The sequence below is a fragment of the Mustela erminea genome, chromosome 2 (assembly GCF_009829155.1).
Source record: "Mustela erminea isolate mMusErm1 chromosome 2, mMusErm1.Pri, whole genome shotgun sequence".
Lineage (NCBI taxonomy): Eukaryota > Metazoa > Chordata > Mammalia > Carnivora > Mustelidae > Mustela > Mustela erminea.
In genome coordinates, this window is record NC_045615.1 from 159,456,681 (window position 1) to 159,473,477 (window position 16,797).

Consider the following 16,797-nt stretch of genomic DNA (forward strand, 5'->3'; position numbering starts at 1 on the left):
AAACTTCTGGCTCCTTTCAGCCTCTGTTTGAGTGTTCTGCCGGTTCAGGGAATGCCATTCCCATAGGAGATGGATGATTGTGATAAACAGATGTCAAGAGTAACCCTTTGTCATTCTGCCCGTGGAGGCGAGCTCCTGATCGGTGGTGGGAGGTTGTTAAATTTGACACATTCCAAAGTGAATTCTGTGGCCTGGCTGCTCTTGACCTCTGGCTTGGTTGGGGGGGGGGAGAGTGGGGGGTTAGTGGATGATGGAAGGACTTGCAATTCAGTTGTGTTTGGGGAGTTTGCAGGGTGCTGGAGGAAAACAAAACTGGGATCAGGATTTTGCCTTCTTAAAAGGACAGACGGCTACTTTGGGAAGAATGCAGCTCTGGTGAGGAGCCAGTAGGATGTTTGTCCCCAGCAAGAGGATTTTTCCGCCCCACCCTGACCACTGTTCCGTGTCCTGCACTTGCCTCCATCCTATGTCCTTAGAATCCACATCCTAGAAGTCTAAGTGACTCTGGAATTCACGTGGAACCTTCTGGAGAGATAGTCTTTCTTGTTAATCCGGGAACTGCCTTTAAATAAAATGAGTCTCACCTTGGAAATGTAAGCACATTTTCAAGGATTCTTTAGACTTTCTTGGTATCTGGAATGGAGATCACTACTGTGTGTGCAGTACTTGCTCCCTGCGGATTTCAGACTTCTGCTGTGTGTCTGGGCGCATGCTCCCTTTCCTTTCTTCCCACATCTGAAAAGTCATCTAAAAGCCTTAAGATTTTTTTCGCAAGGTTTACAGATCAGTCTATCGTCTTGGAGCCTATCGTTTTTATTTTCCCCACCACGGCCGCTGTAAACTGATAAAAATGCATCTACATAGCCATGCACTCAGACACACTTGGACACTGTGCACCCCCCGCCCCGCCCCGCGTGCACTATTCCCTCTCTCTCTCTTTGTGTCTGTGGTTACTGTGAAGCTGACCCGTACAGTCTGGGGCAAATACCAAAACTTGAATCAGGCGCTACTTACTTCTCCATACCCCCGAAAAGCATCTCAAGTTCAGAGGCTCAGATGATAGATTTAAGTGAAATTCCTTTAGCTGCTAGTAGCTGGGGAGACCCATTAAGATTCCGTCCACAAAGGTGAGCTGCATGGCCCTTGGCATGCTGAATTTGAAAATGTAGTGCCCTAATGTTGTTGCTTCCTGTTGTTCTGGGTTTTTTTTTTGTTTTGTTTTGGTTTTTTTGTTTGTTTATTTGTTTGTTTGTTTTACAAGCCCTATGTTCATAAAGTTTTCTAAGGTGTTTTTTTTTTTTTAACAATATTGACTTACTGTTGGAAACAAGGACTGTCGATTTTTCTTCTCCCAGTTTCTGTGAGGAGCTGTTGCTTGCAAAAAGCCATAACGAATTAAAAACTGAACACATCCAGCAGCAGAGAAGCCCACGCGGAGGCTGGCGGGGGGTCGGGGGAAGAGCAGACCCTGAGAGCCCGGACCGGGCACTGGATGGTGAAAGCCGCCAAAGCCATTCATTCTTCCTTACCCTCGCCTTGTCGTCCGCGCGCCTGGGGCCATTTATGAGCCAAAGGAACGAGAGAGAGACACTCTCTGGGGAAGGGCAGGGATGGCTCCCCCGCGCCCACAAGCTCTCCTTACACCCGCCTGAAAAACAGCTTCCTGGGGGTGCAGGGCGGGCGTGCACGTGGGCCCTGGCCGCCGGGGATCGGTTCTCAGGTTCCCGCCGCGTGTACTTCCCGGTGCATCAGGGGGCCCAGCTGTCAGCAGGCCGGCGGGCGATTGGCTGGGAGGAGGGCAGTAACCTGAACTGCCTTTTGTACTCGCCTAATCAGGGCAGCCCTCTGATTGCAGGTTCCGAGCTGAGGTGCCTGCGTGGTGTCTGACACCTGCGTCCTAGCTCTGGCCTTCCTGGGGCTGCTGCTCCTGCCCTGGGGAGAATCGCACATCTGTCCCACCTCCCTCGAGTCCCCGAGCCCCCTTGCCGGGCCGATGTGGCCCCGCGTCATGCTGGACAGAGGTACTCAACCGAGGACTGAGGACAATGGAAACGCCCGCTTAGGCTTCCTCAAGGTAAGTCCATTTTAAATCAACATTATTTCTACACTGATATTGACAAAAATGCCAGGATTGGGAAGGTAAATCAAAGAAAGGCAGGAAAGTTGCTTACTTTGGACCTTTCTGATGAAATCGCTGTTACTTGGCTGCCAGATGCGTTGGCAAAATAAGATGTAAAGGCAGGGGTGGGGGTGACAAGTTGTTTCCACCCTTGCGGGCAGTTGACGCCGCATTGTGCACTCCTTCCTATTTGATGAGACACTCAAGTGATGATGGAACAAAGGGACTTTTAATTAAGGCCCACAAATGTATGTGCCAGCTCGTACAATGAAATAAAGTCAGTTTGCTTATCTTAGCCCTCTTGATGATGTAGCTCCAGGACTTTTGGTCTAATTTCAATCGCCGCTTATTTTTAAAGCCAATCTTCACGCTTCCTCTTGTGGTATGAAAGCAGTTCTTCTTTTTAAGGTTTGTTCAACATAGTAAGATTAGTGAATTTTACCCTAGCGAGGGGTTTGGCTGTACTGCTTGGCTCGCTCTGTACATTCTGATGTTGGAGAGAAAGGCAGATTGTAAATGCAAGCTCCTAAGTTTGAGCAGCAGTGAGGTGCCTAGGAATACTAAGCTCTATCCTGATCTCATTCTTCTCGAAGCCGGTTGACAGAAACTTCAGAGACCATCCTGTCTCCCCTCATGGACTGCTGTCAGCGTACATGTAGTTCTAGGATTGAGTGGTTCGAGACTGGCAAAAAGACCAGTGGTTTGAGACTAGTGCTTACACCTCTGCCTGTTGTGTTGTGATAGAGAGGAAGTCATTTTCCCTTTGATTTTGATATTTTTAATGAAAACTTTCTATAAATGGGTAAAGGTCCATTTATAAATCCAAAGAGGTTCTGAGACTACTGTTCCCAGCTTTTTAATTCCCAAGATATAAACACCTTCATGAAACAGAGATGTCTTCATTCACCGATTCTGAGTGATTCTGTTCGAGTAGTAAACGTAATAGCGAGAACAGACAGCGGTGGCAAAAACGCAGATAAGCATTTAGAACTGTTCACGCCATCTATGCCAATTATCCTGACATAGGTCTTTTTTCCCCCATGTTTGTAGCCAGTTGGAAATTTCCCTCCTTCTCATCTGTTAGCTAATTTGTTTTTATAAAAAACATTTTCCTGCAATAAGTTCAACATAGTAGTGATACAAAGCATAAATAGTAACAATGGCTGCTCTGATGAATGAAAACGTCAGAAATAGCTTTGCCCATGGGCTGAAGTGTGCTCCTGGTACAGGTCTGTAGTAATCATCTTTGTGTGCGAATAAAACAGATGTTTGGTGATGACTGAGAAATGAGATCCGTTGGTAGGTAGAGAGGTAGAGGCCAAGTGAATTTACAAATGTTGAGGGAGTTAAAGGAGAAATGGATGTTGGAAAGCTAAATTAATATTGTATATTTAGCATACGTATATATTTGAAAAATCTACCTTCCCTTATGAATTACAGCCTAGGGAATGTACAAACCAAGATGCCTTCCTGGGTTAAGGATAAGTCATTTTTGTATGGAGAAAGATAGATACTACCTTAGTCCCAATCCCTATCTTAACACACACACACACACACACACACACACACACACACACACCAGTATTCATAAAAACCTTGTGTTTTAAAAAGGTACAGACAGGAAGAGAGAGCTAATTGAAATACTCTTTATTTCTAGTTTAAAAAGTCACAGAAACCCCACATTCCACATTAAGAGTATAGAAAGTCCTTGCACATATCTGCAGAGTACCAGGGCCCCCCCCAAATATGTAATGTAACACAATCATTAACGACTAAGACACACACACACACACACACACACACACACATCCATTTCATCCCAAGAACAATATCATTAGAGAGGAAGATTGGGGCGGGGAATGAAGTATCTTTTAAATTCATTTTCTTCCCCAGCGAAAGTTTTTGAAAAATATCCTTTCTGGACCTGTGGAACGCCTGCCTGACTCCCTCGGGTGCAGAGTGGCGAGAGTCCCCTCTGGTGTTGTGGAAGCACACAATGGGTAGCGGAGCTCAGGGCAGCCTTCCCCTTTGGGACACACATCCCTGTCCCGTGGGCTCCACTTGAAATGTTCAGTTATGCAAATGAAAGCTGCCAGGGTCCGACAGGCCCCGCCCCACCCTCCCTTCCTCCCTCCCTCCCTCGAAAGGGCCCGAGATCTCAGCCTTTTGCCCCTGACTTTGCTAAGCTGTGCAGGTCTGAGAGCTCAGGACCTGGACCAGCCGGCTGAAACCTCCTTTTGCTCCATGTGCGATGGCCATAGGGACAGACAAGCGAGCTGGGGGTCCCCAGAGCTAGACACATGGACAAGCAGCAGCTTCCCAAGTCCCCTCCTCGCTAGGTGGCTTCTTTGAAATGTCTCTGGTTAACAGGAAAAAGTTGGCTTCCTTGCTAGGCCAAGCCTCTGGAAGGCATGTTTAAAAACAACAAGAGCAACACCCTCCCCCAGTGCTAACGTTCACCTTTTGGAGACAAGGGGGAGACACGACAGTGCAGGACACGGGATGGTTCGGGAAGGCAGGAGCTGAAGCAGCCTCCGGTCATTTTCCTCTCAGCTGGACAGGAAACACGCATCAGACGGTGGTATTTGTAGCTTCTCATCTGATGCCCCCGGGAGAAAAGCTTTGCAACAACCTTTGAGACCTGAAGCTGGTAGGATTGCTCTGACGGCCCGCCGAGTGCTGGAGGGAGCGCTGGCGTCAGACACTTGGAGGGGGACCTTGCTGGCACAGTCCCGTAGGGTCTGAAAGGCCACAGCTCTGGGGAGGGAATTTACATGAGCCCCGCCCTGAAAAGCATTGGCTGCTTGGGATCACTCGTTTTTTTCCAAGGACCACAGCTCCTTAGTGACCCATCAAGCTACCGGTATGTTCCCACTGAAGACTGGGGTCGGCATTCCAGACCAGCCCTGCTGGTGGAGTCGGTCCCCGGCAGTTCAGCCCCATGGTCTGGTCTCCAGGCACCTCCCGGGGCTTATCCTGGCAGCAGGGAGGCCGGTCTCCCGCCCGATCTGTGGGCCGAGATTTCTCGGCTGTTCGTTAAACACGAATCATTAATTCCCCCATCGGATGCATTTGGTCGGTATCCTCGTGGCGGACTGGAGGAGACAGAGTGGGGCTGAGAGGGACTGATTTATCCAAGAGCACCAAGAAATGAGGAGCCGGCAGAACCTCCAGTGCACGCGCTCCTTCTTGCTTTTCCTTCTGTCAAAGAGAAATCAGGAAGCCCTAAACCTCTCCCGCCGCAGTCTCTTCTGGACACTAAACGCTTCAGTCCAGAAAGAAGCTGCCCCGTCCCTGCATGGCTCTGTGGCTGGGGTTGGGGGGGGTGGTCAGAGACCTGCGAACACCGAAGCGAATCGGGGGTGCGGTGCGGTGCACACGTGTGCGTGCGCGTCTGTGCTCGGGTGCGTGGGCTTGCACACGCGTGTGCGGGGTGTGCTGGAAAGGTTGTCTGAACTGAGAAGGACAGCGACCCCTCCGCTGTGGCCTTTTCCTAGAGAGGCCCGATCATTCATGTAGAAGCGATTTCGGCCGGGGCCCCTGACCAGGGAGGCCAGCCCAGAGCCGCGGGTGAGCTGGTCGGATGGCGGAGGGCCGCTGCCTCCCAAGGTATTCCAGGAATGTTAATGGTATGCGTGAGTGGAGGGCCGCGCAGCCGGTGGGGCTGCGAGCTGCTCTGCGGCCATCTGGTGAGGCTCAGGAAGTCTCATAGCAACAGCGTCTCAAGAATGGAGGCTTTTTTTTTTTTAATTAAAATTAACTAACAGAAAACCCAAAACTGCTCCACTGCTCAAGAAGAATCAGGACAGGATTCGGATTCTTTGTGTGGAATGATGAGCTTTTAAGGAAAAAAAGCCCCACATCCTTAATTCCTGTTCTTTAAATGAGCAATTTGTACTTGGTTTTGAGGTCTTAATTTTTTTCCCCCAGAGCAGAATTCTTTTTGGAGAAAGGGGGGAGGGGAAAATGCGTTTCCAAAGCTGTGGAGAAATAATTGGCAAAAATACGGTGAAGAAAGAAAGTCGGAGTTTTGAGATTTTCCTGGTATTTGTGGTGTTTAGCGATCCTGGCAGCGGGCAGCTGCATTTCCCCTCTGTAATGCTGTGCGCTTTGTAAGTCTGGCTGCTTAGCTGGTGAAGTGACCTTCAGGCAAAGATGCTAATTTGACTGTGTCCATACGTGCCTTCCGATGGGAGTCTCCTGAGGCTGGGTTAATAGTAGCCCTTTAAAAAAGCGAGAGGCGAAGTAGTATTTGTAGTTTGTTATGTTTCAATTGATGAGGCCTGAAGTTAGCCATTTCAGAAACCCAGTTTGTTCCTCAGGATCGAAGGCTCTGGAAAATGATGAACACCGGAAGGCCGACTGGCAGCTGTGTGTACAGGGGCGGGTACTCTAGACGGAGACAAAAGACTTACAGTCCAAACTCGACCCCTGACTGGGCTATTTGAGGAAGGTACACAACCCTTAGAGCATGTTCCTCATCTGCAAAGTGGATTTCTGCATTGTTAGGAACATAAAAGGAACGCGGGAAATAATCCTGGAATCTGAATGGCATTTCTGAAGGCGTAGTCTATGCTGTCACTCCTGCTGGTGTACAGCCCTGGGAAAATAATTTCATGAGACCTTTATGTCCGCTTCAGTTTTCGTGAGACATTTTAAAATTTCCTTCCGGTCTTACCAAATAAAATTTCCCAGTGGGGTCACAAAATATCCCAACAAGCGATTGTGCCTACGCATGTGTGATTCTTGAATACAGCACCCATCTGAAATACTTCTTTATATTCTTGATCGGTAGCACCTATTTCTACTCATGAAGTATTCTTCAAACCTGACGTCTGGTCCCTGATGGTCAGAGGGAATGCCACCAACCTTCAGGAAAAGAGTATGGACTCTGAGTTTGGTTTCTAGAATGTGGGTTCTTTTTTTTTTTTTTTTTAAAGATTTTATTTATTTGAAAAAAAAAAGATTTGATTTATTTGACAGAGAGAGAGATCACAAGTAGGCAGACAGGCAGGCAGAGAGAGAGAAGGAAACAAGCTCGCTGCCGAGCAGAGAGCCCGATACGGACTTGATCCCAGGACTCCGAGATCATGACCTGAACCGAAGGCAGAGGCTTTACCCACTGAGCCACCCATGCACCCTAGAATGTGGGCTCTTAAGAAGTCTTCTTTCTATAAAAAGCTGGACCACTTACCCTCACATTGCCTATTGCCTCACGTATAATATTTAACCAATTAATATTTATGGAGTATGTACCATGTGCCAGCTGTCTTTCTAGAAGTGGGGTTGAGGATCATGTACAAATATAGACAAAAATTCCTGCACACATTCTGGTCAAGGGAGACAGATAATAAACTCCCAAATAAGTCAGTTGTGTTGAAGGTTATAAAGTGATAACTGGAAGTGGAAGTGGAAAAGCATGCAACAGGAATACGTGGGACATGATGAGTATATGATAGCAGAAAGGGACCTTGCAGTTTTCTAAAGGGTTGCCAGAGAGGGCCCCACTAACATGGTATGTGAAAGAAGATTTGAAGGAGGGGAGAGACCAAGCCTTGCCACGAGCTGGGGAAGAACATTGTAAGCAAAAAGAATAGCAAGTGCAAAGGCACTGGGGTTAGAGGTGGGGAGACTAAATGACTTGTGTGAGGAATAGAGAGGCTAGAGCCAGGAGGGACAGAGGTCCAGGCCTCCTGCCCATTTACTCTGAATGAAGCCTATGAGCTTACTTCACAAAGCTGTTGGGAGATTTCAATGAAATCATTTGTGTAAAGCCTTTAGCACAGTGCCTACCACACAGAAAAAATTCCATAATTGTTATCTATCGTCTATTTGTTTATTGTTACCACTACTTGGGATTTAAAGACAGAATGATGTGAGCACACCGAAGACGACTTTGTTCAGATCAAAACTGATTCTTCTTTTTTTTTTTTTTTTTAAAAGATTTTATTTATTTATTTATTTATTTGACAGACAGAGATCACAAGCAGGCAGAGAGGCAGGCAGAGAGAGGAGGAAGCAGGCAGGGCTCCATCCCAGGACCCTGGGATCATGACCTGAGCCAAAGGCAGAGTCTTTAACACACTGAGCCACCCAGGTGCCCCTCAGTTATTCTTAAAAGAATTCTTATTCTTAAGAATTATTCTTTAAAAGAATAATGATTATTCTTAAAAGAATTAAACTCCCAACTTTGGTTCCCTCCGTATTCAATTCTATCCCCTAAAAAGGTCCCAATCCTCTCTCTGCACAATATACAGAGGGAAAAATGTACTTTTTAAAAACTGGCCTTGTTTCAGCCAAACCATTGTTTCTGTTATGAAGGTACTAAGCCCATACTCTCTAGGGATAGGTGTATTTTGAGACATTTGGTTTAACTTTCAGCTACGAAATCCTTTCGAATTCCAGTGAATTCCCATGGGATTGCCATGTTCTCATGTTTGAGTGTTGATGTCGATACCCTGCTCTAGGCCACAGGATTCAAAGTGGGGAGTAACCTATTGCAGGTATAATGAAAACGGGGAAACAAAGTCTTTTCCTTCTCTCCAGAGCCCAGAAGCAAGATTGGACTTCCGGGACAGCTCAAGAACCCTCTCTCAAGATAATCTTCCTAGACACGTGTCCAAGTGTCTAGATCCTACTGATCTCCTCCTTTGACCCCGGAGGCTTTGGATTATAACTCACGTCAAGTGATGACTAGCTCAGAAACTAGAAATGAGGGAATCCTTTTCTCTAAGCATTTGAAGATCCTCATTTAGAACTGGGGTTATTCTTGCTTCAACACCTAATGAAATGACTTGGGAACAGTTAAACAAAATGCTTAATGACAACTTAGTGATCAACAAAGGGAAAGTCTGTCTAAAAATGTATTTCCTCAGTAGTGGAAATGTTCCAGTAGAGTGTGGGGAACCAATGGTCAGAGGGGCTGTCCAGCGTTTGGACACCAGCCTGACTTTTAAGATCTCTTCCAAATGTGTGGTTCTGCTTTCTTCTGAGATCTGCTTATTGAGAACTAGATTCTGCAGGAAAAGTCACCGTAAATTCTTTTTAACCAACAGCTCAGTTGGGGGATCCTGAGAGCAAGAAACAACCAGTTATAGAAGAGCTATCTTACTTAGATGAAGGGCGGCCAACGGAGGTAGCTTGCGGCAGCCTTGACCCTGGCCTTTGTGTCTGGAGCCCCAGTGCTCCCCACACTGAGCGCTCTCTCCTGCTTGCAGAGTCTGAGGTGAGCAGGCTGTCCAACCACCAGTGCCTGTTGCCTAGTTATGATCAGTGGGTAGAATAGACTCTAGCTCACTTTTTCTTTTGAATGAACGCTTACATTACACTTACTATGTTCTACGTGGTCTATTAAAAGGCTCTCCAAACGACCGTATGACAAAGCTGCAGTTTTAATCCCCATTTAACAGGTTAAACAATTGACATAACCAGTTCAGTAGCTAATCAATCCAAGGCCACCCAGTGACAGGGCTGGGATTGAACCCAGACCGTCAGCCAGCAGGGTCCACACTCTTAAATCCTACCCCGGATGGGCCCACAAAACATTCCGTCTCGTCCTGTGCACGTTTTCCATCTGTTGGAGCTCTCCTGCTGATTTAGAGGAAAAGGGCATCTGGCGTACCGTCCCACTTTTGCCCTCTGTGAGGGCAGAGAATGTGACTTGCTGATAGCTAGGGCCTAGCATAGTACCTGGGGCAGGGCAGATACTCAAATATTTGTTGAATGAGTGAGGGAGTGTGGGTGTGACATGAGTAAACAGGAGGAGGGCCATGGAAATGCCCTCCTGATCTCACAGAGCTACGGAGACAGATGTGATTGCGGGGTGTCACTTAACACAAAACTCTGAAGTTACAGAACAGATCAAGTTCGTGGTGGGGGGTTACTGGGGTGATTGAACCCATGTCAGTAGTGGCATCCCTCATTAGGTGTTCATTGATACTTTGATCGTCACATCACACTGGAAATAGTGCCCATAAAAGTGCCCTCGCAGGAAAAAATAGTGCCCGCAGACTGACACCTGCCACATGAGAACTGGGGAGGGAGAAAACCAGGGAACCATGAATTCCACTAAATCGGGGTTTTAGTGTGGGACTTGGACACAGTGCGTTTAACAATGGGATATGGAGACTCACAGACTTACTATGGGGTCGAGGAAGAAAGCCTGAGTGGTGGCCAATGCCAGGGCCCGAGGGAACGTTTGGGTGCAGTGAACCTAAACCCACTCAGACAAGCTCAAATTAAAAAAACAAAACAAAACAAAACAAAACAAAAACGAAAAATAAGGGGGTTCTTGGAAAAGATGTGAGGGAAGCTTGTGGAAATCCAATTGTAGGAAGCCAGGAACACTTCGGGTTTACCCTAATCATTCAGTCAGAAGGAGTCAGAAGCCCGAGTATGAGTTTCCACCTTGGTATTACCGAGTGTGTCACGTTGGTTAAATTACCCAATGTTTCTGAGTCTTGTTTACCCATCTGAAAAATAGGAAATAATGAAAGTATCTGCCCTGTTGGGTTGCTATGTGGATTAAATGAGGTCATACATATAAAGCACTTGGAACGGTGCCCGATACATAGTACGATGTCCATCAACATTAGCCTTTATTACAGTGTAGCAGGTGGGCAGCTACTCACTCCCATGTTGGTTGACTTTGAACATCAGTTCCTTTGCTCTTCTTTCAGACTAACTTCCTGGAAAACATGGTTCCAAGGTTAATTGAAAGGCATGGTGACATCACCAAGGTTTCAGGTTTAAGTATTCCCATTCTAACCTCCTTAGCATGGGGATTTTCATTCCCAGATTTGCCCCTCATGGTTACAAGATGGCTGCTGCGGCTGCAGGCATCACCTACTCACACAGCTTTGTCCAAGGGCAGGAAGGAGTCCTAGTGTTGTGTATTTCTTTAACTGTTCTTTATTTTATTTTATTTTATTTTATTTTACACACAGAGAGAGAGATCACAAGTAGGCACAGAGCCAGGCAGAGAGAGAGGGGGAAGCAGGCACCCCACTGAGCAGAGAGCCCAATGTGGGGCTCGATCCCAGGACCCTGAGATCATGACCTGGGCTGAAGGCAGAGGCTCAACCCACTGAGCCACCCAGGTGCCCCTAGTTTTGTGTATTTTATCAAGAATGAGGAATGCCTTTCCAAAAGCCCTCTTGCAAACTTTTCTTTGGTCAGATTTCATTAGCTGGGGTTGTGTCCTATGCCCCTGCCCAGATTTATCACTGGCGGGAGAATCAGACTACCATGATTGGTGTAGATCAGGAGTGATTTCTCTCTTGGGGCTGCGGAAGGATCCACCTTCCTGAATACATGGGCACCTTATACTGCTGTTGAATCAGGATTATGTCTGTGAGGAAGAAGGGGGCACACACGCACACATACACACACACTGAAGAACAATCCTATTTACTACAAGTACCTCTATCTCTATCTCTATCTCTATCTCAATCAGTGGGAGAAGAGCGCACACAGCCACACACCCAAAGAGATGGTGCATGATGAGGTGCAGGAGAACTTGACAGTATTTTCTAACTTCCGGGGCCATCTCCATTCATGCCCTTTCCAAGAAAATCCCATTTTTGCTTAAGTTTCTATACAGGCTCAATGTCACTTGCATAATTTTCAGTGACAGGAACAAAATTTTGCTGTCTGAGATGTGGCCCCAAACTTCTGGGTTTCGGTCCTCCCCCGTCGGATTTGTGTGGCCCTGGCTCACCACGGACGGAGCTGTCGCTGGGTTCTGCTGCGGGTGTCCTCATAGCTCTGCGACTTCCTTCACCTGTGAACTCGCTCTGGGCTCCAGTTCCAAGTCGCACAGATGACAGCCTGAGAGCGAGGGACAGGCTGGCCCAGCCTCTTCCCTTTGGCAGGGGCTTGGTTGGGGCCTGTTTTCCTAGAACAGTTGTGAGCAAGGAGGCAATGCCATCCGCCTCCGATAGAAACACGTGCTCGTCCTGCCCAGTCCTTCCTAAAATGGCTCTGAACCCAATCGAAAAGAACATTTTTTATAAGTAAAATGGTTAGCTTTCGGATACACAAGTGCCTTGGACAGGGAGGTAGAGTCTGGTGGCTCTACTCCCTTGGGCCTCACTTAAGTAGAAGAAGAAGGAGAATTCTTGATTCCTGTCAGGAGGGAAATAGTGAGAGATTCGAGGAGGAAGGGACTAGGCGAGCTGAGTGAGGTCCTACATGAAATCAGTGTGGCCATCGGGGCAGGCCAGTTGGGAGAACCAAGTAGGACTCATGAAGAAGATCCCCGTGGATGGCAGAAATACACAAAGTTGAGCCTGTGGTTCAGGGAGTGTGGATGAGTATTTTTAAAAAATATTTATTTTTATTTTTTTATAATGAGAATGTCCAAACATTTGTGAAGATAAAGAACACCACCAACTCCCATGCACCCCCCCCCCCAATCTGGCAAATGTTAAGGAGAACAAGTCTGGGAGGGGGAGGGGCAGACTCCAGCAGGCAGCAGGTCCCGGGAAGGACAAAGCGGTCACCGACAGGTGTATTGGTGAACTTGTCAGGAGTGGACGGGAAGTTGAAATCCAAGATGTTTGTTCTTCTTAGTCACAGGCCAATGGAATAATTGCTAAATGAGGTCTGGCTCCTTGTTCTTTGAGAAGGGATTATGTAACCTGAGAAAGCAGACCCCCATGGCCTAATCTCCAAATTGCTTGGGGTCTTACACGGTGACCAGACTAAGAAGTCAGGAGGAGGAGGCATCACTCATTTCACACGCAGCCGCTGTTGGTCTGCACTCTCCCAGGCGCTGTGCTAGGCTCTCTAGGCACACCCGTCTGAAAGACAGGGCCCTCGCTGTCACAGAATGCAGCGCGCTGTGGGTGAAAGAGATAAGAAATTCTGTAACGAGCATTCCATGGTACCTAGAATTGTTCTCGTAGCAAAGAATAGGTGAGATCTCCTGCGGGAAGACAAACGCCTTGATTTCCGGAAGGACAGATAGGAGTTAGGTAGATGGATTTAGGGGGTAGAGGCAATCTAGACAAAGTAAACAAAGAGGTACTTGAACTGAACTTAAGTCAGGGCTGCAGGCTGACTGTGTGCTTGGGACCTTCTGGGAGGAGGGCAGGGGTGGGCTCAGAGCAGGGCTGTCGTCCAGCCCCAGCCGCGCTCCCTAGAGCAGCCGCATCCACCCCGAGAAGGAGGGGTCTTCGTCCGATTTGCACATGATGCTGTTGGGCCGGGGAGAGCCCTGTCGGAACGTGTTTGGTCTTCTTTGGGGAGCATATGTGAGGATGTTCTTGAATTTAAGCAGGATCCTGAAGGTGATGGGGAGCTCCAGAAGAATTTATAAGGCAGACCAGAGACAAAACTCAGATCTGTGTTTGAGAAAGGTCATTCTGGCTGCATTTTGAAAGATGGCAAGCCTGGAGGAAAAGGAACTAGTGAGAGAGGGCCGGTCCAGGTGAGAAATAATGGCGGCCTGCACCAGGGCTGCGGCGGGGGAAACGGAAGGGCGGGTCCAATGTCCAGAAGGTGGAACGGGGGCCTTGACTGCGGCCGGGCTCATTGGGTGAGGGAGACGGAGGAGGTTGGGATGACGCCTCCATTTTCAGTTTCGGCAGCACGGTGGAAGGTTAGAGCTTCCCAGCAAAGACTGATAAACCCAAGAACTTTGACATAGTGTGTGGTAAGGTGTTACCTATTAGATAATAATAAAAAGTTCCTTATTTAAGCATCATGGTTAAAGATTAAAAGGAAGGCTTCAATCGTAGCTTTTGAGAGAGAGGAAAAGCTCCCTGAACTTGAGCTAGCCCCTTGCCCCTTGAGAAAATGAGCCATTAATAATAAAGGCCGTTGTTACTGCCCCTTCCAAGGACAGCCAGATCTCCTGCTGGGGATAATCAGTCCTTCAAGATAGGGCAGGGTAAGGCCCAGCTGTAGACAGCTAGTTCATCACTTCTCTCTTGCTTTCAAGAGTAACATGGTGGAAACCCAGAGGATCCCACACTTTTTCCCATTCTTCTGGAGAAAGCAGGATTTGTTTCTTTTGTTCCTGATGGTGGACACGTCAGCAGCATCTTTCTGTCTCCCTCTGCTTCCTCAGATGGTCGAGGAGCTCAGCCTTTAGAGTTGAACGGTCCTGGGTTTGAACTCCAAGGTCCTTGTCTTCTATCTACAGATGGGCAGGACCCATCTCCATGAGCCTCATCTGTAAAATGGGGGAAACGTGACCTACGTCACAGGGCTGTTATGAAGGGTAAGGGAGAGAGAATGGAAGTGAAGTGCCTGACTTCAGGCCTGGCAGGGAGCACGCGGGCCATGGTTGTGGTAGAGGAGGCAGTCGTTGTTATTGTCCTTGTTTTTTTGTTTGTTTTTTAAAGATTGATTTATTTAAGAGAGAGATTGGAGGGGGAGGGGAGAGGTCAGAGGGAGAGGGAGAAGCAGACTCCCACTGAGCAAGGAGCCTGATCCGGGGCTCCATCCCAGGACCCTGACTCAGGGCTCCATCCCAGGACCCTGGGGCCATGACCTGAGCCAGAGGCAGAAGCCCAGCTGACTGAGCCACCCAGTGCCCCGCTGTTGTCCTTTTTGTAATGCTAATTTCGGACATTAGGAAGAGATGCAGTTGGATTTTGTGGACTTGGGTCACTCCACGGGCCTCATCTGTTGGGTGGTAACTCCATATCATGTTGCCTTCTTTACCGACTGGCCTCAGGAGAAAGAGGCGCAAGCCACGAAGCCCTGTGAGTCAAAGGGCAGGTGACATACACTACCTGCCCCTTCCTGAGGTCCTTGGGATATTGGGCTAATTGTGTTCAGGATAGGACTATAGTACTCTTGGCTTTTGCATGACCATGATGTTCTCCTGGGATGTAGAAGGCCACGGAAGCTGCCCTTGGAATTACATTTAATAATTCAACAAAGACTATTTATTGTTAACTACCTTGGAGGCAGGAGGCTCGGCGGCAGGTTGCACGCAAAGAAAATGGGTTTAACTTTCTTATCAAGAAACAGTCTTGATAAGACACTTGGTGACTGTAACTTTGGTCATTGCTCTGGAATGTCCCTGGTGGTGCTGCCAGTTTTCATCGCCCGTAGGTACGATATTTGTGAAATGCCCCATGTATGCTTTCACTAATTAAAAATGCTTTTTTTGCTGTTGATGGAATTGAAAACAAACAACTAGTCTCCTGTGGAAAGAGGAGTATTGGAAATTCAGGAGTTACTATTATTAAAGTGCCCAGTATCCGAACTACATGTGTAAGCATTATTCTTCTTGGTTGCTGCTGAATCCTCACAGAGCGGCACAAGGATCAAACAGAGTTTGAGAATCAAACAGAGAAAAGTGCAAAGTCTTTTTTTATTTAATATTTTATTTATTTATTTGACAGAGAGAGAGAGATCACAAGTAGGCAGAGAAGCAAGTGGGGTGGGGGTGGGGGCGGGAGCAGGCTCCCTGCCGAGGAGAGAGCCCGATGTGGGGCTTGATCCCAGGACCCTGAGACCATGACCTGAGCTGAAGACAGGGGCTTAACCCACTGAGCCACCCAGGCACCCCTGGAAAGTCTTTTTTTCCATACTACTCTGAGATCCATTATGCATTTGAGAAAGAGATTTCAAAGTGCTTAAAATGAGCCATTCATAACTTGTTTGCTAGAAAAGAGAAGAAAATTCAGTGACAGTTAAAAATTTAAATCAGTAGTTCTCAATCAAGGTGCTTTTACCTCCCAGGGGACAGGTGACAAGATCTGAAGACATTTTGGTGGTCATAAGTGGGCGGGGGGGGGGGTGGATGCTACTGGCATCCAGAGGACAGAGGTCAGGGATGTTGCCACACAACAGGCAAAGCACAATAGTCCCCATTAGCTAAGGATCGTCTGGGCCAAGTGGTGCCAAGGTTGAGAACCCTGAGTTAAATAATGGCTGGTGGCAGCAACATTGGTTCTTTCAGCAGGGAATTAGCCTTTCTATTGCTTTTTGAGAATTCAAATTGCTTTCCTCTGTTTGTAGAGGGGAAAAAACAGGTATACCCTCTTATGGGCTAAATCTGGGCGTCTGCTTCGTACCTAAGTCCTATTGCGAGGCGATTCAGTCCAAAAAATCATCAGGCCAGTTGCTGGGGTGATTGTGGGTGGGAAAAACCAACAACCAGATTGACCAAAGTGTTGGCTTTTCAAACGGGTCAGTTGATCACCTGTGGACACGCAGTTCTTTTGTGGCCATAAAGGGCAGTGTAGGAGAGAGGCGAGGAAGGGCCTCCCCAGTTCAAGGCTCCCCTTTGAGGAAAGGGGAAGGTGGCTCTTCAAACACTTGCCACGCGTGAAGCCACCCAGGAGAGGTCACAGAAGCTTCCTTCTGTTCTTCTCTGTTCTCCCTGGTTGTCTTTATTTCATACACCGTTTCTTGAATACTCTCAGCCCAGTTCCGTGCTAAGTACTGCTCTTGATGCAAAAGATTCAGGTGGTTCCAAGAATAGCAAAAGAAAATGACGGAGTCCTGTAGCTCATCGCACTATCTCAAAAAGGAAAGGTGGACAAAGGGCTTCTCCCCCAGATTTTGGGTATTTACATCTTACAAGGTATAAAATTAAGCCACATTTGGCTATGCGTTTAATGGTGTCTTTATTGAAAACTGTAAAAAAGTATAAATTCATAATAATTGACTGGCATAGCCATATGTCAATTTTCTGGATTTTATTCTTTGCGGAA

General features: G+C 47.5%; 1 protein-coding gene across 3 annotated transcripts in view; it reads left to right on the plus strand.

Annotated features, from left to right (window-relative positions):
• Positions 1–16,797, plus strand: part of SHROOM3 (shroom family member 3) — a 290,162-nt gene that overhangs the window by 127,107 nt on the left and 146,258 nt on the right. For 2 of the 3 annotated variants that reach the window (XM_032334631.1, XM_032334628.1), the window contains exon 1: positions 1,549–2,074. The exons of the other annotated variant lie outside the window; for it this stretch is intronic. The gene's annotated coding sequence lies outside the window, so the exon portion shown is untranslated. Of the gene's footprint in view, positions 1–1,548; positions 2,075–16,797 lie in introns of those variants that run through there. 3 annotated transcript variants of the gene reach the window in all.